Source organism: Scyliorhinus torazame, chromosome 23, assembly GCF_047496885.1.
Source record: "Scyliorhinus torazame isolate Kashiwa2021f chromosome 23, sScyTor2.1, whole genome shotgun sequence".
In the NCBI taxonomy this organism is placed as follows: Eukaryota; Metazoa; Chordata; class Chondrichthyes; order Carcharhiniformes; family Scyliorhinidae; genus Scyliorhinus; species Scyliorhinus torazame.
In genome coordinates, this window is record NC_092729.1 from 15,046,974 (window position 1) to 15,070,394 (window position 23,421).

The following is a 23,421-nucleotide window of genomic DNA, read 5'->3' on the forward strand; positions in this document are numbered from 1 at the left end:
TCACTCACCTCCCAATAACACAACCTGCAGAAACCCATCCACAGCATCTTCACTCACCTTCCAATAACACAATCTGCAGAAAACCATCCTCAGCATCTTCACTCCCCTTCCAATAACACAATCTGCAGAAACCCATCCTCTGCATCTTCAATCACCTTACAATAACACAACCTGCAGAAACGCATCCTCAGCATCTTCACTCACCTCCCAATAACACAACCTGCAGAAACGCATCCTCAGCATCTCCACTCACCTCCCAACAACACAACCTGCAGAAACCCATCCTCAGCATCTTCACTCACCTCCCAATAACACAACCTGCAGAAACGCATCCTCAGCATCTCCACTCACTTCCCAATAACACAACCTGCAGAAACCCATCCTCAGCCTCTTCACTCACCTCCCAATAACACAACGTGCAGAAACCCATCCTCAGCATCTCCACTCACCTCCCAATAACACAACATGCAGAAACCCATCCTCAGCACCTTCACTCACCTTCCAATAACACAACCTGCAGAAACCCATCCTCAGGATCTCCACTCACCTCCCCATAACACAACCTGCAGAAACCCATCCTCAGCATCTTCACTCACCTCCCAATAACACAACCTACAGAAACCCATCCTCAGCATCTTCACTCAGCTCCCAATAACACAACCTGCTGAAACCCATCCTCAGCATCACCACTCACCTCCCATAACACAACCTGCAGAAAACCATCCTCAGCAATTTCACTCACCTCCCAATAACACAACCTGCAGAAACCCATCCTCAGCATCTCCACTCATCTTCCAATAACACAACCAGCAGAAACCCATCCTCAGCATCTTCACTCACCTCCCAATAACACAACCTGCTGAAACCCATCCTCAGCACCTTCACTCACCTCCAAATAACACAACCTGCAGAAACCCATCCTCAGCATCTTCTAGCACCTTCCATAACACAACCTGCAGAAACCCATCCTCAGCATCTTCACTCAGCTCCCAATAACACAACCTGCAGAAACCATCCTCAGCAATTTCACTCACCTCCCAATAACACAACCTGCAGAAACCCATCCTCAGCATCTCCACTCATCTTCCAATAACACAACCAGCAGAAACCCATCCTCAGCATCTTCACTCACCTCCCAATAACACAACCTGCTGAAACCCATCCTCAGCATCTTCACTCACCTCCCAATAACACAACCTGCAGAAACCCATCCTCAGCATCTTCTAGCACCTTCCATAACACAACCTGCAGAAACCCATCCCCAGCATCGCCACTCACCTCCCAATAACACAACCTGCAGAAACCCATCCTCAGCATCTTCTAGCACCTTCCATAACACAACCTGCAGAAACCCATCCTCAGCATCTTAACTCACCTCCCAATAACAGAACCTGCAGAAACCAATCCTCAGCATCTCCACTAACCTCCCAATAACACAACCTGCAGACACACATCCTCAGCATCTCCACTCACCTTCCAATAACACAACCTGCAGAAACCCATCCTCAGCATCTTCACTCACCTCCCAATAACACAACCTGCAGAAACCCATCCTCAGCGCCTCCATTCGCCTCCCAATAACACAACCTGCAGAAACCCATCCTCAGCATCTCCACTCACCTCCCAATAACACAACCTGCAGAAACCCATCCTCAGCCTCTTCACTCACCTCCCAATAACACAACCTGCAGAAACCCATCCTCAGCATCTCCACTCACCTCCCAATAACACAACCTGCAGAAACCCATCCTCAGCATCTTCAGTCACCTCCCAATAACCCAATCTGCAGAAACCCATCCTCAGCATCTCCACTCGCCTCCCAATAACACAACCTGCAGAAACTCATCCTCAGCATCTCCACTCACCTCCCAATAACACAACATGCAGAAACCCATCCTCAGCATCTTCACTCAGCTCCCAATAACACAACCTGCAGAAACCCATCCTCAGCATCTCCACTCACCTCCCCATAACACAACCTGCAGAAACCCATCCTCAGCATCTTCACTCACCTCCCAATAACACAACCTGCAGAAACCCATCCTCAGCATCTTCACTCACCTCCCAGTAACACAACCTGCAGAAACCCATCCTCAGCGTCTCCACTCACCTCCCAAAAACACAACCTGCAGAAACCCATCCTCAGCCTCTTCACTTACCTCCCAATAACACAACCCGCAGAAACCCATCCTCAGCATCTCCACTCACCTCCCAATAACACAACCTGCAGAAACCCATCCTCTGCGTCTCCAATCACCTCCCAATAACACAACCTGCAGAAACCCATCCTCAGCCTCTTCACTCACCTCCCAATAACACAACGTGCAGAAACCCATCCTCAGCATCTCCACTCACCTCCCAATAACACAACATGCATAAACCCATCCTCAGCACCTTCACTCACCTTCCAATAACACAACCTGCAGAAACCCATCCTCAGGATCTCCACTCACCTCCCCATAACACAACCTGCAGAAACCCATCCTCAGCATCTTCACTTACCTCCCAATAACAAAACCTACAGAAACCCATCCTCAGCATCTTCACTCAGCTCCCAATAACACAACCTGCTGAAACCCATCCTCAGCATCACCACTCACCTCCCCATAACACAACCTGCAGAAAACCATCCTCAGCAATTTCACTCAACTCCCAATAACACAACCTGCAGAAACCCATCCTCAGCATCTCCACTCATCTTCCAATAACACAACCAGCAGAAACCCATCCTCAGCATCTTCACTCACCTCCCAATAACACAACCTGCTGAAACCCAACCTCAGCATCTTCACTCACCTCCCAATAACACAACCTGCAGAAACCCATCCTCGGCATCTTCTAGCACCTTCCATAACACAACCTGCAGAAACCCATCCTCGGCATCTTCACTCAGCTCCCAATAACACAACCTGCTGAAACCCATCCTCAGCATCACCACTCACCTCCCCATAACACAACCTGCAGTAAACCTTCCTCAGCAATTTCACTCACCTCCCAATAACACAACCTGCTGAAACACATCCTCAGCATCTTCACTCACCTCCCAATAACACAACCTGCTGAAACCCAACCTCAGCATCTTCACTCACCTCCCAATAACACAACCTGCAGAAACCCATCCTCAGCATCTTCTTGCACCTTCCATAACACAACCTGCAGAAACCCATCCTCAGCATCGCCACTCACATCCCAATAACACAACCTGCAGAAACCCATCCTCAGTATCTTCACTCACCATCCAATAACACAACCTGCAGAAACCCATCCTCAGCATCTTCACTCACCTCCCAATAACACAACCTGCAGAAACGCATCCTCAGCATCTCCACTCACCTCCCAATAACAGAACCTGCAGAAACGCATCCTCAGCATCTCCACTCACCTCCCAATAACACAACCTGCAGAAACCCATTCTCAGCATCTTCACTCACCTCCCAATAACACAACCTGCAGAAACCCATCCTCAGCATCTTCACTCACCTCCCAATAACACAACCTGCAGAAACCCATCCTCAGCATCGCCACTCACATCCCAATAACACAACCTGCAGAAACCCATCCTCAGTATCTTCACTCACCATCCAATAACACAACCTGCAGAAACCCATCCTCAGCATCTTCACTCACCTCCCAATAACACAACCTGCAGAAACGCATCCTCAGCATCTCCACTCACCTCCCAATAACAGAACCTGCAGAAACGCATCCTCAGCATCTCCACTCACCTCCCAATAACACAACCTGCAGAAACCCATTCTCAGCATCTTCACTCACCTCCCAATAACACAACCTGCAGAAACCCATCCTCAGCATCTTCACTCACCTCCCAATAACACAACCTGCAGAAACCCATCCTCAGCATCTCCACTCACCTCCCAATAACACAAGCTACAGAAACCCATCCTCAGCATCTTCACTCAGCTCCCAATCACACAACCTGCAGAAACCCATCCTCAGCATCTCCACTCACCTTCCAATAACAAAACCTGCATAAACCCATCCTCAGCATCTTCACTCACCTCCCAATCACACAACCTGCAGAAACCCATCCTCTGCATCTTCAATCACCTCACAATAACACAACCTGCAGAAACGCATCCTCAGCATCTTCACTCACCTCCCAATAACACAACCTGCAGAAACGCATCCTCAGCATCTCCACTCACCTCCCAATAACACAACCTGCAGAAACCCATCCTCAGCATCTTCACTCACCTCCCAATAACACAACCTGCAGAAACGCATCCTCAGCATCTCCACTCACCTCCCAATAACACAACCTGCAGAAACCCATCCTCAGCCTCTTCACTCACCTCCCAATAACACAACGTGCAGAAACCCATCCTCAGCATCTCCACTCACCTCCCAATAACACAACATGCAGAAACCCATCCTCAGCAGCTTCACTCACCTTCCAATAACACAACCTGCAGAAACCCATCCTCAGGATCTCCACTCACCTCCCCATAACACAACCTGCAGAAACCCATCCTCAGCATCTTCACTCACCTCCCAATAACACAACCTACAGAAACCCATCCTCAGCAACTTCACTCAGCTCCCAATTACACAACCTGCTGAAACCCATCCTCAGCATCACCACTCACCTCCCCATAACACAACCTGCAGAAAACCATCCTCAGCAATTTCACTCACCTCCCAATAACACAACCTGCAGAAACCCATCCTCAGCATCTCCACTCATCTTCCAATAACACAACCAGCAGAAACCCATCCTCAGCATCTTCACTCACCTCCCAATAACACAACCTGCTGAAACCCATCCTCAGCACCTTCACTCACCTCCCAATAACACAACCTGCAGAAACCCATCCTCAGCATCTTCTAGCACCTTCCATAACACAACCTGCAGAAACCCATCCTCAGCATCTTCACTCAGTTCCCAATAACACAACCTGCTGAAACCCATGCTCAGCATCACGACTCACCTCCCCATAACACAACCTGCAGAAAACCATCCTCAGCAATTTCACTCACCTCCCAATAACACAACCTGCAGAAACCCATACTCAGCATCTCCACTCATCTTCCAATAACACAACCAGCAGAAACCCATCCTCAGCATCTTCACTCACCTCCCAATAACACAACCTGCAGAAACCCATCCTCAGCATCTTCTAGCACCTTCCATAAAACAACCTGCAGAAACCCATCCTCAGCATCGCCACTCACCTCCCAATAACACAACCTGCAGAAACCCATCCTCAGCATCTTCTAGCACCTTCCATAACACAACCTGCAGAAACCCATCCTCAGCATCTTCACTCACCTCCCAATAACAGAACCTGCAGATACCAATCCTCAGCATCTCTACTAACCTCCCAATAACACAACCTGCAGACACACATCCTCAGCATCTCCACTCACCTTCCAATAACACAACCTGCAGAAACCCATCCTCAGCATCTTCACTCACCTCCCAATAACACAACCTGCAGAAACCCATCCTCAGCGCCTCCATTCGCCTCCCAATAACACAACCTGCAGAAACCCATCCTCAGCATCTCCACTCACCTCCCAATAACACAACCTGCAGAAACCCATCCTCAGCCTCTTCACTCACCTCCCAATAACACAACCTGCAGAAACCCATCCTCAGCATCTCCACTCACCTCCCAAAAACACAACCTGCAGAAACCCATCCTCAGCATCTTCACTCACCTCCCAATAACCCAATCTGAAGAAACCCATCCTCAGCATCTCCACTCGCCTCCCAATAACACAACCTGCAGAAACTCATCCTCAGCATCTCCACTCACCTCCCAACAACACAACATGCAGAAACCCATCCTCAGCATCTTCACTCAGCTCCCAATAACACAACCTGCAGAAACCCATCCTCAGCATCTCCACTCACCTCCCCATAACACAACCTGCAGAAACCCATCCTCAGCATCCTCACTCACCTCCCAATAACACAACCTGCAGAAACCCATCCTCAGCATCTTCACTCACCTCCCAGTAAAGCAACCTGCAGAAACCCATCCTCAGCGTCTCCACTCACCTCCCAATAACACAACCTGCAGAAACCCATCCTCAGCCTCTTCACTCACCTTCCAATAACACAAACAGCAAAAACCCATCCTCAGCATCTTCACTCACCTCCCAATAACACAATCTGCATAAACCCATCCTCAGCATCTTCACTCAGCTCCCAATAACACAACCTGCAGAAACCCATCCTCAGCATCTTCACTCACCTCCCAATAACACAACCTGCAGACACACATCCTCAGCATCTCCACTCACCTTCCAATAACACAACCTGCATAAACCCATCCTCAGCATCTTCACTCACCTCCCAATAACACAACCTGCAGAAACCCATCCTCTGCATCTTCAATCACCTCACAATAACACAACCTGCAGAAACGCATCCACAGCATCTTCACTCACCTCCCAATAACACAACCTGCAGAAACGCATCCTCAGCATCGCCACTCACCTCCCAATAACACAACCTGCAGAAACCCATCCTCAGCATCTTCACTCACCTCCCAATAACACAACCTGCAGAAACGCATCCTCAGCATCTCCACTCACCTCCCAATAACACAACCTGCAGAAACCCATCCTCAGCCTCTTCACTCACCTCCCAATAACACAACGTGCAGAAACCCATCCTCAGCATCTCCACTCACCTCCCAATAACACAACATGCAGAAACCCATCCTCAGCAGCTTCACTCACCTTCCAATAACACAACCTGCAGAAACCCATCCTCAGGATCTCCACTCACCTCCCCATAACACAATCTGCAGAAACCCATCCTCAGCATTTTCACTCACCTCCCAATAACACAACCTACAGAAACCCATCCTCAGCAACTTCACTCAGCTCCCAATAACACAACCTGCTGAAACCCATCCTCAGCATCACCACTCACCTCCCCATAACACAACCTGCAGAAAACCATCCTCAGCAATTTCACTCACCTCCCAATAACACAACCTGCAGAAACCCATCCTCAGCATCTCCACTCATCTTCCAATAACACAACCAGCAGAAACCCATCCTCAGCATCTTCACTCACCTCCCAATAACACAACCTGCTGAAATCCTTCCTCAGCACCTTCACTCACCTCCCAATAACACAACCTGCAGAAACCCATCCTCAGCATCTTCTAGCACCTTCCATAACACAACCTGCAGAAACCCATCCTCAGCATCTTCACTCAGCTCCCAATAACACCACCTGCTGAAACCCATTCTCAGCATCACGACTCACCTCCCCATAACACAACCTGCAGAAAACCATCCTCAGCAATTTCACTCACCTCCCAATAACACAACCTGCAGAAACCCATCCTCAGCATCTCCACTCATCTTCCAATAACACAACCAGCAGAAACCCATCCTCAGCATCTTCACTCACCTCCCAATAACACAACCTGCTGAAACCCATCCTCAGCACCTTCACTCACCTCCCAATAACACAACCTGCAGAAACCCATCCTCAGCATCTTCTAGCACCTTCCATAACACAACCTGCAGAAACCCATCCTCAGCATCTTCACTCAGTTCCCAATAACACAACCTGCTGAAACCCATGCTCAGCATCACGACTCACCTCCCCATAACACAACCTGCAGAAAACCATCCTCAGCAATTTCACTCCCCTCACAATAACACAACCTGCAGAAACCCATCCTCAGCATCTCCACTCATCTTCCAATAACACAACCAGCAGAAACCCATCCTCAGCATCTTCACTCACCTCCCAATAACACAACCTGCTGAAACCCATCCTCAGCATCTTCACTCACCTCCCAATAACACAACCTGCAGAAACCCATCCTCAGCATCTTCTAGCACCTTCCATAAAACAACCTGCAGAAACCCATCCTCAGCATCGCCACTCACCTCCCAATAACACAACCTGCAGAAACCCATCCTCAGCATCTTCTAGCACCTTCCATAACACAACCTGCAGAAACCCATCCTCAGCATCTTCACTCACCTCCCAATAACAGAACCTGCAGATACCAATCCTCAGCATCTCTACTAACCTCCCAATAACACAACCTGCAGACACACATCCTCAGCATCTCCACTCACCTTCCAATAACACAACCTGCAGAAACCCATCCTCAGCATCTTCACTCACCTCCCAATAACACAACCTGCAGAAACCCATCCTCAGCGCCTCCATTCGCCTCCCAATAACACAACCTGCAGAAACCCATCCTCAGCATCTCCACTCACCTCCCAATAACACAACCTGCGGAAACCCATCCTCAGCATCTCCACTCACCTCCCAATAACACAACCTGCAGAAACCCATCCTCAGCATCTTCACTCACCTCCCAATAACCCAATCTGAAGAAACCCATCCTCAGCATCTCCACTCGCCTCCCAATAACACAACCTGCAGAAACTCATCCTCAGCATCTCCACTCACCTCCCAACAACACAACATGCAGAAACCCATCCTCAGCATCTTCACTCAGCTCCCAATAACACAACCTGCAGAAACCCATCCTCAGCATCTCCACTCACCTCCCCATAACACAACCTGCAGAAACCCATCCTCAGCATCCTCACTCACCTCCCAATAACACAACCTGCAGAAACCCATCCTCAGCATCTTCACTCACCTCCCAGTAAAACAACCTGCAGAAACCCATCCTCAGCGTCTCCACTCAGCTCCCAATAACACAAACTGCAGAAACCCATCCTTAGCCTCTTCACTCACCTTCCAATAACACAAACAGCAAAAACCCATCCTCAGCATCTTCACTCACCTCCCAATAACACAATCTGCATAAACCCATCCTCAGCATCTTCACTCAGCTCCCAATAACACAACCTGCAGAAACCCATCCTCAGCATCTTCACTCACCTCCCAATAACACAACCTGCAGACACACATCCTCAGCATCTCCACTCACCTTCCAATAACACAACCTGCATAAACCCATCCTCAGCATCTTTACTCACCTCCCAATAACACAACCTGCAGAAACCCATCCTCTGCATCTTCACTCACCTCCCAATAACCCAATCTGAAGAAACCCATCCTCAGCATCTCCACTCGCCTCCCAATAACACAACCTGCAGAAACTCATCCTCAGCATCTCCACTCACCTCCCAACAACACAACATGCAGAAACCCATCCTCAGCCTCTTCACTCACCTTCCAATAACACAAACAGCAAAAACCCATCCTCAGCATCTTCACTCACCTCCCAATAACACAATCTGCATAAACCCATCCTCAGCATCTTCACTCAGCTCCCAATAACACAACCTGCAGAAACCCATCCTCAGCATCTTCACTCACCTCCCAATAACACAACCTGCAGACACACATCCTCAGCATCTCCACTCACCTTCCAATAACACAACCTGCATAAACCCATCCTCAGCATCTTTACTCACCTCCCAATAACACAACCTGCAGAAACCCATCCTCTGCATCTTCAATCACCTCACAATAACACAACCTGCAGAAACGCATCCTCAGCATCTTCACTCACCTCCCAATAACACAACCTGCTGAAACCCATCCTCAGCATCTCCACTCACCTCCCAATAACACAACCTGCAGAAACCCATCCTCAGCATCTTCGCTCACCTCCCAATAACACAACCTGCAGAAACGCATCCTCAGCATCTCCACTCACCTCCCAATAACACAACCTGCAGAAACCCATCCTCAGCCTCTTCACTCACCTCCCAATAACACAACGTGCAGAAACCCATCCTCAGCATCTCCACTCACCTCCCAATAACACAACATGCAGAAACCCATCCTCAGCAGCTTCACTCACCTCCCAATAACACAACTTGCTGAAACCCATCCTCAGCATCACCACTCACATCCCAATAACACAACCTGCAGAAACCCATCCTCAGCATCTTCACTCACCTCCCAATAACACAACCTACAGAAACCCATCCTCAGCAACTTCACTCAGCTCCCAATAACACAACCTGCTGAAACCCATCCTCAGCATCACCACTCACCTCCCCATAACACAACCAGCAGAAACCCATCCTCAGCATCTTCACTCACCTCCCAATAACACAACCTGCTGAAACCCATCCTCAGCACCTTCACTCACCTCCCAATAACACAACCTGCAGAAACCCATCCTCAGCATCTTCTAGCACCTTCCATAACACAACCTGCAGAAACCCATCCTCAGCATCTTCACTCAGCTCCCAATAACACAACCTGCTGAAACCCATGCTCAGCATCACGACTCACCTCCCCATAACACAACCTGCAGAAAACCATCCTCAGCAATTTCACTCACCTCCCAATAACACAACCTGCAGAAACCCATCCTCAGCATCTCCACTCATCTTCCAATAACACAACCAGCAGAAACCCATCCTCAGCATCTTCACTCACCTTCCAATAACACAACCTGCTGAAACCCATCCTCAGCATCTTCACTTACCTCCCAATAACACAACCTGCAGAAACCCAACCTCAGCATCTTCTCGCACCTTCCATAAAACAACCTGCAGAAACCCATTCTCAGCATCGCCACTCACCTCCCAATAACACAACCTGCAGAAACCCATCCTCAGCATCTTCTAGCACCTTCCATAACACAACCTGCAGAAACCCATCCTCAGCATCTTCACTCACCTCCCAATAACAGAACCTGCAGATACCAATCCTCAGCATCTCCACTAACCTCCCAATAACACAACCTGCAGAAACCCATCCTCAGCATCTTCACTCACCTCCCAATAACCCAATCTGAAGAAACCCATCCTCAGCATCTCCACTCGCCTCCCAATAACACAACCTGCAGAAACTCATCCTCAGCATCTCCACTCACCTCCCAATAACACAACATGCAGAAACCCATCCTCAGCATCTCCACTCACCTCCCAATAACACAACATGCAGAAACCCATCCTCAGCATCTTCACTCAGCTCCCAATAACACAACCTGCAGAAACCCATCCTCAGCATCTCCACTCACCTCCCCATAACACAACCTGCAGAAACCCATCCCCAGCATCTTCACTCACCTCCCAGTAACACAACCTGCAGAAACCCATCCTCAGCGTCTCCACTCACCTCCCAATAACACAACCTGCAGAAACCCATCCTCAGCATCTTCACTCACCTCCGAATAACACAACCTGCAGAAACCCATCCTCAGAATCTCCACTCACCTTCCAATAACACAACCTGCAGAAACCCATCCTCAGCATCTTCACTCACCTCCCAATAACACAACCTGCAGAAACCCATATTCAGCATCTTCACTCACCTCCCAATAACACAACCTGCAGAAACCCATCCTCAGCATCTTCACATACCTCCCAATAACAAAACTTGCAGAAACCCATCCTCAGAATCTCCACTCACCTTCCAATAACACAACCTGCAGAAACCCATCCTCAGCATCTTCACTCACCCCCCAATAGCACAACCTGCAGAAAGCCATCCTCAGCATCTTCACTCACCTCCCAATAACACAACCTGCAGAAACCCATCCTCAGCACCTCCATTCGCCTCCCAATAACACAACCTGCAGAAACCCATCCTCAGCATCTCCACTCACCTCCCAATAACACAACCTGCAGAAACCCATCCTCCGCATCTTCACTCACCTCCCAATAACACAACCTGCAGAAACCCATCCTCAGCATCTTCACTAACCTCCCAATAACACAAACTGCAGACACACATCCTCAGCATCTCCACTCTCCTCCCAATAACACAACCTGCAGAAACCCATCCTCAGCACCTTCACTCACCTTCCAATAACACAACCTGAAGAAATCCATCCTCAGCCTCTTCACTCACCTCACAATAACACAACCTACAGAAACCCATCCTCAGCATCTCCACTCACCTTCTGTAACACAACCTGCAGAAACCCATCCTCATTATCTCCACTCACCTCCCAATAACACAACCTGCAGAAACCCATCCTCAGCATCTTCACTCACCTCCCAATAACACAACCTACAGAAACCCATCCTCAGCATCTTCACTCACCTCCCAATTACACAACCTGCTGAAACCCAACCTCAGCATCATCACTCACCTCCCAATAGCACAACCTGTAGAAACCCATCCTCAGCATCTCCACTCACCTCGCCATAAGACAACCTGCAGAAACTCATTCTCAGCAACTTCACTCACCTCCCAATAACACAACCTGCTGAAACCCATCCTCAGCATCTCCACTCACATTCCAATAACACAACCTGCAGAAACCCAGCCTCAGCATCTTCACTCACCTCCCAATAACACAACCTGCCGAAACCCACCCTCCGCATCTTCACTCACCTCCCAAAGACACAACCTGCAGAATCCCATCCTCAGCATCTCCACTCACCTTCTAGAACACAACCTGAAGAAACTATCCTCACCATCTCCACTCACCTGCCAATAACACAACCTGCAGAAGCCCATCCTCAGCATCTCCACTCACTTTCTAATAGCACAACCTGCAGAAACCCATCCTCAGCATCTCCACTCACCTTCCAATAACACAACCTGCAGAAACCCATCCTCAGCAACTTCACTTACCTCCCAATAACACAACCTGCAGAAACCCATCCTCAGCATCTCCACTCACCTTCCAATAACACAACCAGCAGAAACCCATCCTCACCATCTTCACTCACCTCCCAATAACACAAGTTGCTGAAACCCATCCTCAGCATCTTCACTCCCCTCCCAATAACGCAACATGCAGAAACCCATCCTCAGCATCTTCTATCACCTTCCATAACACAACCTGCAGAAACCCATCCTCAGCATCACCACTCACATCCCAATAACACAACCTGCAGAAACCCATCCTCAGTATCTTCACTCACCTTCCAATAACACAATCTGCAGAAACCCATCCTCAGCATCTCCACTCACCTCCCAATAACACAACCTGCAGAAACCCATCCTCAGCATCTCCACTCACCTCCCAATAACACAACCTGCAGAAACACATCCTCAGCATCTCCATTAACCTCCCAATAACACAACCTGCAGGAACACATCCTCAGCATCTTCAATCACCTCACAATAACACAACCTGCAGAAACCCATCCTCAGCATCTACACTCACCACCCAATAACACAACCTGCAGAAACGCATCCTCAGCATCTCCACTCACATTCCAATAAGACAACCTGCAGAAACCCATCCTCAGCCTCTTCACTCACCTCCCAATAACACAACCTGCTGAAACCCAACCTCAGCATCATCACTCACCTCCCAATAGCACAACCTGTAGAAACCCATCCTCAGCATCTCCACTCACCTCGCCATAAGACAACCTGCAGAAACTCATTCTCAGCAACTTCACTCACCTCCCAATAACACAACCTGCAGAAACCCATCTTCAGCATCTTCACTCACCTCCCAATAACACAACCTGCAGAAACCCATCCTCAGCATCTTCACTCACCTCCCAATAACACAACCTGCCGAAACCCACCCTCAGCATCTTCACTCACCTCCCAAAGACACAACCTGCAGAAACCCATCCTCAGCATCTCCACTCACCTTCTAGAACACAACCTGAAGAAACTATCCTCACGATCTCCACTCACCTCACAATAACACAACCTGCAGAAACCCATCCTCAGCATCTCCAGTCACCTCCCAATAACACAACCTGCAGAAACCCATCCTCAGCATCTTCACTCAGCTCCCAATAACACATCCAGCAGAAACGCATACTCAGCACCTCCATTCGCCTCCCAATAACACAACCTGCTGAAACCCATCCTCAGCATCTTCACTCACCTCCAAATAACACAATCTGCAGAAACCCATCCTCAGTATCTTCACTCACCTCCCAATAACACAACCTACTGAAACCCATCCTCAGCATCACCACTCACCTCCCCATAACACAACCTGTAGAAACCCATCCTCAGCAACTTCACTCACCTCCCAATAACACAACCTGCAGAAACCCATCCTCAGCATCTTCACTAACCTCCCAATAACACAACCTGCAGAAACCCATCCTGAGCAACTTCACTCACCTTCCAATAACACAACCTGCAGAAACCCATCCTCAGCAACTTTACTCACCTTCCAATAACACAACCTGCAGAAACCCATCCTGAGCAACTTCACTCACCTCCCAATAACACAACCTGCAGAAACCCATCCTCAGCATCTCCACTCACCTCCCAATAACACAACCTGCAGAAACCCATCCTCAGCATCTCCACTCACCTTCCAATAACACTACCAGCTGAAACCCATCCTCAGCATCTTCACTCACCTCCCAATAACACAACTTGCTGAAACCCATCCTCAGCATCACCACTCACATCCCAATAACACAACCTGCAGAAACCCATCCTCAGCATCACCATTCACATCCCAATAACACAACCTGCAGAAACCCATCCTCAGCATCTCCACTCACCTCCCAATAACACAACCTGCAGAAACCCATCCTCAGAATCTTCACTAACCTTCCAATAACACAACCTGCAGAAACCCATCCTCAGCATCTTCACTCACCTCCCAATAACACAAACCTGCAGAAACCCATCCTCAGCATCTTCACTCACCTCCCAATAACACAACCTGCAGAAACCCATCCTCAGCATCTTCACTAACCTCCCAATAACGCAACCTGCAGAAACCCATCCTCAGCATCTTCACTCATCTCCCAATAACACAACCTGCAGAATCCCATCCTCAGCATCTCCATTCACCTCCCAATAACACAACCTGCAGAAACCCATCCTCAGCATCTCCACTCACCTCCCAATAACACAACCTGCAGAAACCCATCCTCAGAATCTCCACTCACCTTCCAATAACACAACCTGCAGAAACCCATCCTCAGCATCTTCACTCACCTCCCAATAACACTACCTGCAGAAACCCATCCTCAGCATCTTCACTCACCTCCCAATAACACCACCTGCAGAAACCCATCCTCAGCATCTTCACTCACCTCCCAATAACACAACCTGCAGAAACCCATCCTCAGAATCTTCACATACCTCCCAATAACACAACCTGCAGAAACACATCCTCAGAATCTCATCTCACCTTCCAATAACACAACCTGCAGAAACCCATCCTCAGCATCTTCACTCACCCCCCAATAACACAACCTGCAGAAAGCCATCCTCAGCATCTTCACTCACCTTCCAATAACACAACCTGCAGAAACCAATCCTCAGCAACTTCACTCACCTCCCAATAACACAACCTGCAGAAACCCATCCTCAGCATCTCCACTCACCTTCCAATAACACAACCAGCAGAAACCCATCCTCAGCATCTTCACTCACCTCCCAATAACACAAGTTGCTGAAACCCATCCTCAGCATCTTCACTCACCTCCCAATAACGCAACCTGCAGAAACCCATCCTCAGCATCTTCTATCACCTTCCATTACACAACCTGCAGAAACCCATCCTCAGCATCACCACTCACATCCCAATAACACAACCTGCAGAAACCCATCCTCAGTATCTTCACTCACCTTCCAATAACACAATCTGCAGAAACCCATCCTCAGCATCTCCACTCACCTCCCAATAACACAACCTGCAGAAACCCATCCTCAGCATCTCCACTCACCTCCCAATAACACAACCTGCAGAAACACATCCTCAGCATCTCCATTAACCTCCCAATAACACAACCTGCAGGAACACATCCTCAGCATCTTCAATCACCTCACAATAACACAACCTGCAGAAACCCATCCTCAGCATCTGCACTCACCACCCAATAACACAACCTGCAGAAACGCATCCTCAGCATCTCCACTCACATTCCAATAACACAACCTGCAGAAACCCATCCTCAGCCTCTTCACTCACCTCCCAATAACACAACCTGCTGAAACCCAACCTCAGCATCATCACTCACCTCCCAATAGCACAACCTGTAGAAACCCATCCTCAGCATCTCCACTCACCTCGCCATAAGACAACCTGCAGAAACTCATTCTCAGCAACTTCACTCACCTCCCAATAACACAACCTGCAGAAACCCATCTTCAGCATCTTCACTCACCTCCCAATAACACAACCTGCAGAAACCCATCCTCAGCATCTTCACTCACCTCCCAATAACACAACCTGCCGAAACCCACCCTCAGCATCTTCACTCACCTCCCAAAGACACAACCTGCAGAAACCCATCCTCAGCATCTCCACTCACCTTCTAGAACACAACCTGGAGAAACTATCCTCACCATCTCCACTCACCTCCCAATAACACAACCTGCAGAAACCCATCCTCAGCATCTCCAGTCACCTCCCAATAACACAACCTGCAGAAACCCATCCTCAGCATCTTCACTCAGCTCCCAATAACACATCCAGCAGAAACCCATACTCAGCACCTCCATTCGCCTCCCAATAACACAACCTGCTGAAACTCATCCTCAGCATCTTCACTCACCTCCAAATAACACAATCTGCAGAAACCCATCCTCAGTATCTTCACTCACCTCCCAATAACACAACCTACTGAAACCCATCCTCAGCATCACCACTCACCTCCCCATAACACAACCTGTAGAAACCCATCCTCAGCAACTTCACTCACCTCCCAATAACATAACCTGCAGAAACCCATCCTCAGCATCTTCACTAACCTCCCAATAACACAACCTGCAGAAACCCATCCTGAGCAACTTCACTCACCTTCCAATAACACAACCTGCAGAAACCCATCCTCAGCAACTTTACTCACCTTCCAATAACACAACCTGCAGAAACCCATCCTCAGCAACTTCACTCACCTCCCAATAACACAACCTGCAGAAACCCATCCTCAGCATCTCCACTCACCTCCCAATAACACAACCTGCAGAAACCCATCCTCAGCATCTCCACTCACCTTCCAATAACACTACCAGCTGAAACCCATCCTCAGCATCTTCACTCACCTCCCAATAACACAATTTGCTGAAACCCATCCTCAGCATCACCACTCACATCCCAATAACACAACCTGCAGAAACCCATCCTCAGCATCACCATTCACATCCCAATAACACAACCTGCAGAACTCCATCCTCAGCATCTCCACTCACCTCCCAATAACACAACCTGCAGAAACCCATCCTCAGTATCTTCACTAACCTTCCAATAACACAACCTGCAGAAACCCATCCTCAGCATCTTCACTCACCTCCCAATAACACAAACCTGCAGAAACCCATCCTCAGCATCTTCACTCACCTCCCAATAACACAACCTGCAGAAACCCATCCTCAGCATCTTCAATAACCTCCCAATAACACAACCTGCAGAAACCCATCCTCAGCATCTCTACTCACCTTCCAATAACACAACCAGCAGAAACCCATCCTCAGCATCTTCACTCACCTCCCAATAACACAAGTTGCTGAAACCCATCCTCAGCATCTTCACTCACCTCCCAATAACGCAACCTGCAGAAACCCATCCTCAGCATCTTCTATCACCTTCCATTACACAACCTGCAGAAACCCATCCTCAGCATCACCACTCACATCCCAATAACACAACCTGCAGAAACCCATCCTCAGTATCTTCACTCACCTTCCAATAACACAATCTGCAGAAACCCATCCTCAGCATCTCCACTCACCTCCCAATAACACAACCTGCAGAAACCCATCCTCAGCATCTCCACTCACCTCCCAATAACACAACCTGCAGAAACACATCCTCAGCATCTCCATTAACCTCCCAATAACACAACCTGCAGGAACACATCCTCAGCATCTTCAATCACCTCACAATAACACAACCTGCAGAAACCCATCCTCAGCATCTGCACTCACCACCCAATAACACAACCTGCAGAAACGCATCCTCAGCATCTCCACTCACATTCCAATAACACAACCTGCAGAAACCCATCCTCAGCCTCTTCACTCACCTCCCAATAACACAACCTGCTGAAACCCAACCTCAGCATCATCACTCACCTCCCAATAGCACAACCTGTAGAAACCCATCTTCAGCATCTCCACTCACCTCGCCATAAGACAACCTGCAGAAACTCATTCTCAGCAACTTCACTCACCTCCCAATAACACAACCTGCAGAAACCCATCTTCAGCATCTTCACTCACCTCCCAATAACACAACCTGCAGAAACCCATCCTCAGCATCTTCACTCACCTCCCAATAACACAACCTGCCGAAACCCACCCTCAGCATCTTCACTCACCTCCCAAAGACACAACCTGCAGAAACCCATCCTCAGCATCTCCACTCACCTTCTAGAACACAACCTGGAGAAACTATCCTCACCATCTCCACTCACCTCCCAATAACACAACCTGCAGAAACCCATCCTCAGCATCTCCAGTCACCTCCCAATAACACAACCTGCAGAAACCCATCCTCAGCATCTTCACTCAGCTCCCAATAACACATCCAGCAGAAACCCATACTCAGCACCTCCATTCGCCTCCCAATAACACAACCTGCTGAAACTCATCCTCAGCATCTTCACTCACCTCCAAATAACACAATCTGCAGAAACCCATCCTCAGTATCTTCACTCACCTCCCAATAACACAACCTACTGAAACCCATCCTCAGCATCACCACTCACCTCCCCATAACACAACCTGTAGAAACCCATCCTCAGCAACTTCACTCACCTCCCAATAACATAACCTGCAGAAACCCATCCTCAGCATCTTCACTAACCTCCCAATAACACAACCTGCAGAAACCCATCCTGAGCAACTTCACTCACCTTCCAATAACACAACCTGCAGAAACCCATCCTCAGCAACTTTACTCACCTTCCAATAACACAACCTGCAGAAACCCATCCTCAGCAACTTCACTCACCTCCCAATAACACAACCTGCAGAAACCCATCCTCAGCATCTCCACTCACCTCCCAATAACACAACCTGCAGAAACCCATCCTCAGCATCTCCACTCACCTTCCAATAACACTACCAGCTGAAACCCATCCTCAGCATCTTCACTCACCTCCCAATAACACAATTTGCTGAAACCCATCCTCAGCATCACCACTCACATCCCAATAACACAACCTGCAGAAACCCATCCTCAGCATCACCATTCACATCCCAATAACACAACCTGCAGAACTCCATCCTCAGCATCTCCACTCACCTCCCAATAACACAACCTGCAGAAACCCATCCTCAGTATCTTCACTAACCTTCCAATAACACAACCTGCAGAAACCCATCCTCAGCATCTTCACTCACCTCCCAATAACACAAACCTGCAGAAACCCATCCTCAGCATCTTCACTCACCTCCCAATAACACAACCTGCAGAAACCCATCCTCAGCATCTTCACTAACCTCCCAATAACACAACCTGCAGAAACCCATCCTCAGCATCTCTACTCACCTTCCAATAACACAACCAGCTGAAACCCATCCTCAGCATCTTCACTCACCTCCCAATAACACAACTTGCTGAAACCCATCCTCAGCATCACCACTCACATCCCAATAACACAACCTGCAGAAACCCATTCTCAGCATCACCACTCACATCCCAATAACACAACCTGCAGCAACCCATCCTCAGCATCTCCACTCACCTCCCAATAACACAACCTGCAGAAACCCATCCTCAGAATCTTCACTAACCTTCCAATAACACAACCTGCAGAAACCCATCCTCAGCATCTTCACTCACCTCCCAATAACACAAACCTGCAGAAACCCATCCTCAGCATCTTCACTCACCTCCCAATAACACAACCTGCAGAAACCAATCCTCAGCATCTTCACTAACCTCCCAATAACACAACCTGCAGAAACCCATCCTCAGCATCTTCACTCATCTCCCAATAACACAACCTGCAGAAACCCATCCTCAGCATCTCCACTCACCTCCCAATAACACAACCTGCAGAAACCCATCCTCAGCATCTCCACTCACCTCCCAATAACACAACCTGCAGAAACCCATCCTCAGCATCTCCACTCACCTCGCCATAAGACAACCTGCAGAAACTCATTCTCAGCAACTTCACTCACCTCCCAATAACACAACCTGCAGAAACCCATCTTCAGCATCTTCACTCACCTCCCAATAACACAACCTGCAGAAACCCATCCTCAGCATCTTCACTCACCTCCCAATAACACAACCTGCCGAAACCCACCCTCAGCATCTTCACTCACCTCCCAAAGACACAACCTGCAGAAACCCATCCTCAGCATCTCCACTCACCTTCTAGAACACAACCTGAAGAAACTATCCTCACCATCTCCACTCACCTCCCAATAACACAACCTGCAGAAACCCATCCTCTGCATCTCCAGTCACCTCCCAATAACACAACCTGCAGAAACCATCCTCAGCATCTTCTCTCAGCTCCCAATAACACATCCAGCAGAAACCCATACTCAGCACCTCCATTCGCCTCCCAATAACACAACCTGCTGAAACCCATCATCAGCATCTTCACTCACCTCCAAATAACACAATCTGCAGAAACCCATCCTCAGTATCTTCACTCACCTCCCAATAACACAACCTACTGAAACCCATCCTCAGCATCACCACTCACCTCCCCATAACACAACCTGTTGATACCCATCCTCAGCAACTTCACACACCTCCCAATAACACAACCTGCAGAAACCCATCCTCAGCATCTTCACTAACCTCCCAATAACACAACCTGCAGAAACCCATCCTGAGCAACTTCACTCACCTCCCAATAACACAACCTGCAGAAACCCATCCTCAGCAACTTCACTCACCTTCTAATAACACAACCTGCAGAAACCCATCCTCAGCAACTGCACTCACCTCCCAATAATACAACCTGCTGAAACCCATCCTCAGCATATCCACTCACCTCCCAATAACACAACCTGCAGAAACCCATCCTCAGCATCTCCACTCACCTTCCAATAACACAACCAGCTGAAACCCATCCTCAGCATCTTCACTCACCTCCCCATAACACAACCTGTAGAAACCCATCCTCAGCAACTTCACTCACCTCCCAATAACACAACCTGCAGAAACCCATCCTCAGCATCTTCACTAACCTCCCAATAACACAACCTGCAGAAACCCATCCTGAGCAACTTCACTCACCTTCCAATAACACAACCTGCAGAAACCCATCCTCAGCAACTTTACTCACCTTCCAATAACACAACCTTCAGAAACCCATCCTCAGCAACTTCACTCACCTCCCAATAACACAACCTGCAGAAACCCATCCTCAGCATCTCCACTCACCTCCCAATAACACAACCTGCAGAAACCCATCCTCAGCATCTCCACTCACCTTCCAATAACACTACCAGCTGAAACCCATCCTCAGCATCTTCACTCACCTCCCAATAACACAATTTGCTGAAACCCATCCTCAGCATCACCACTCACATCCCAATAACACAACCTGCAGAAACCCATCCTCAGCATCACCATTCACATCCCAATAACACAACCTGCAGAACTCCATCCTCAGCATCTCCACTCACCTCCCAATAACACAACCTGCAGAAACCCATCCTCAGTATCTTCACTAACCTTCCAATAACACAACCTGCAGAAACCCATCCTCAGCATCTTCACTCACCTCCCAATAACACAAACCTGCAGAAACCCATCCTCAGCATCTTCACTCACCTCCCAATAACACAACCTGCAGAAACCCATCCTCAGCATCTTCACTAACCTCCCAATAACACAACCTGCAGAAACCCATCCTCAGCATCTCTACTCACCTTCCAATAACACAACCAGCTGAAACCCATCCTCAGCATCTTCACTCACCTCCCAATAACACAACTTGCTGAAACCCATCCTCAGCATCACCACTCACATCCCAATAACACAACCTGCAGAAACCCATTCTCAGCATCACCACTCACATCCCAATAACACAACCTGCAGCAACCCATCCTCAGCATCTCCACTCACCTCCCAATAACACAACCTGCAGAAACCCATCCTCAGAATCTTCACTAACCTTCCAATAACACAACCTGCAGAAACCCATCCTCAGCATCTTCACTCACCTCCCAATAACACAAACCTGCAGAAACCCATCCTCAGCATCTTCACTCACCTCCCAATAACACAACCTGCAGAAACCAATCCTCAGCATCTTCACTAACCTCCCAATAACACAACCTGCAGAAACCCATCCTCAGCATCTTCACTCATCTCCCAATAACACAACCTGCAGAAACCCATCCTCAGCATCTCCACTCACCTCCCAATAACACAACCTGCAGAAACCCATCCTCAGCATCTCCACTCACCTCCCAATAACACAACCTGCAGAAACCCATCCTCAGCATCTCCACTCACCTCGCCATAAGACAACCTGCAGAAACTCATTCTCAGCAACTTCACTCACCTCCCAATAACACAACCTGCAGAAACCCATCTTCAGCATCTTCACTCACCTCCCAATAACACAACCTGCAGAAACCCATCCTCAGCATCTTCACTCACCTCCCAATAACACAACCTGCCGAAACCCACCCTCAGCATCTTCACTCACCTCCCAAAGACACAACCTGCAGAAACCCATCCTCAGCATCTCCACTCACCTTCTAGAACACAACCTGAAGAAACTATCCTCACCATCTCCACTCACCTCCCAATAACACAACCTGCAGAAACCCATCCTCTGCATCTCCAGTCACCTCCCAATAACACAACCTGCAGAAACCATCCTCAGCATCTTCTCTCAGCTCCCAATAACACATCCAGCAGAAACCCATACTCAGCACCTCCATTCGCCTCCCAATAACACAACCTGCTGAAACCCATCCTCAGCATCTTCACTCACCTCCAAATAACACAATCTGCAGAAACCCATCCTCAGTATCTTCACTCACCTCCCAATAACACAACCTACTGAAACCCATCCTCAGCATCACCACTCACCTCCCCATAACACAACCTGTTGATACCCATCCTCAGCAACTTCACACACCTCCCAATAACACAACCTGCAGAAACCCATCCTCAGCATCTTCACTAACCTCCCAATAACACAACCTGCAGAAACCCATCCTGAGCAACTTCACTCACCTCCCAATAACACAACCTGCTGAAACCCATCCTCAGCATATCCACTCACCTCCCAATAACACAACTGCAGAAACCCATCCTCAGCATCTCCACTCACCTTCCAATAACACAACCAGCTGAAACCCATCCTCAGCATCTTCACTCACCTCCCAATAACACAACCTGCAGAAACCCATCCTCAGCATCTTCACTCACCTCCCAATAACACAACCTGCAGAAACCCATCCTCAGAATCTTCACTAACCTTCCAATAACACAACCTGCAGAAACCCATCCTCAGCATCTTCACTGTCCTCCCAAAAACACAAACCTGCAGAAACCCATCGTCAGCATCTTCACTCACCTCCCAGTAACACAACCTGCAGAAACCCATCCTCAGCATCTTCACTAACCTCCCAATAACACAACCTGC

General features: G+C 48.6%; 1 long non-coding RNA gene across 1 annotated transcript in view; it reads left to right on the plus strand.

Moving 5' to 3' along the window:
• Positions 1 to 23,421, plus strand: part of LOC140399571 (uncharacterized) — a 586,817-nt gene that overhangs the window by 173,093 nt on the left and 390,303 nt on the right. The window lies entirely within an intron of this gene.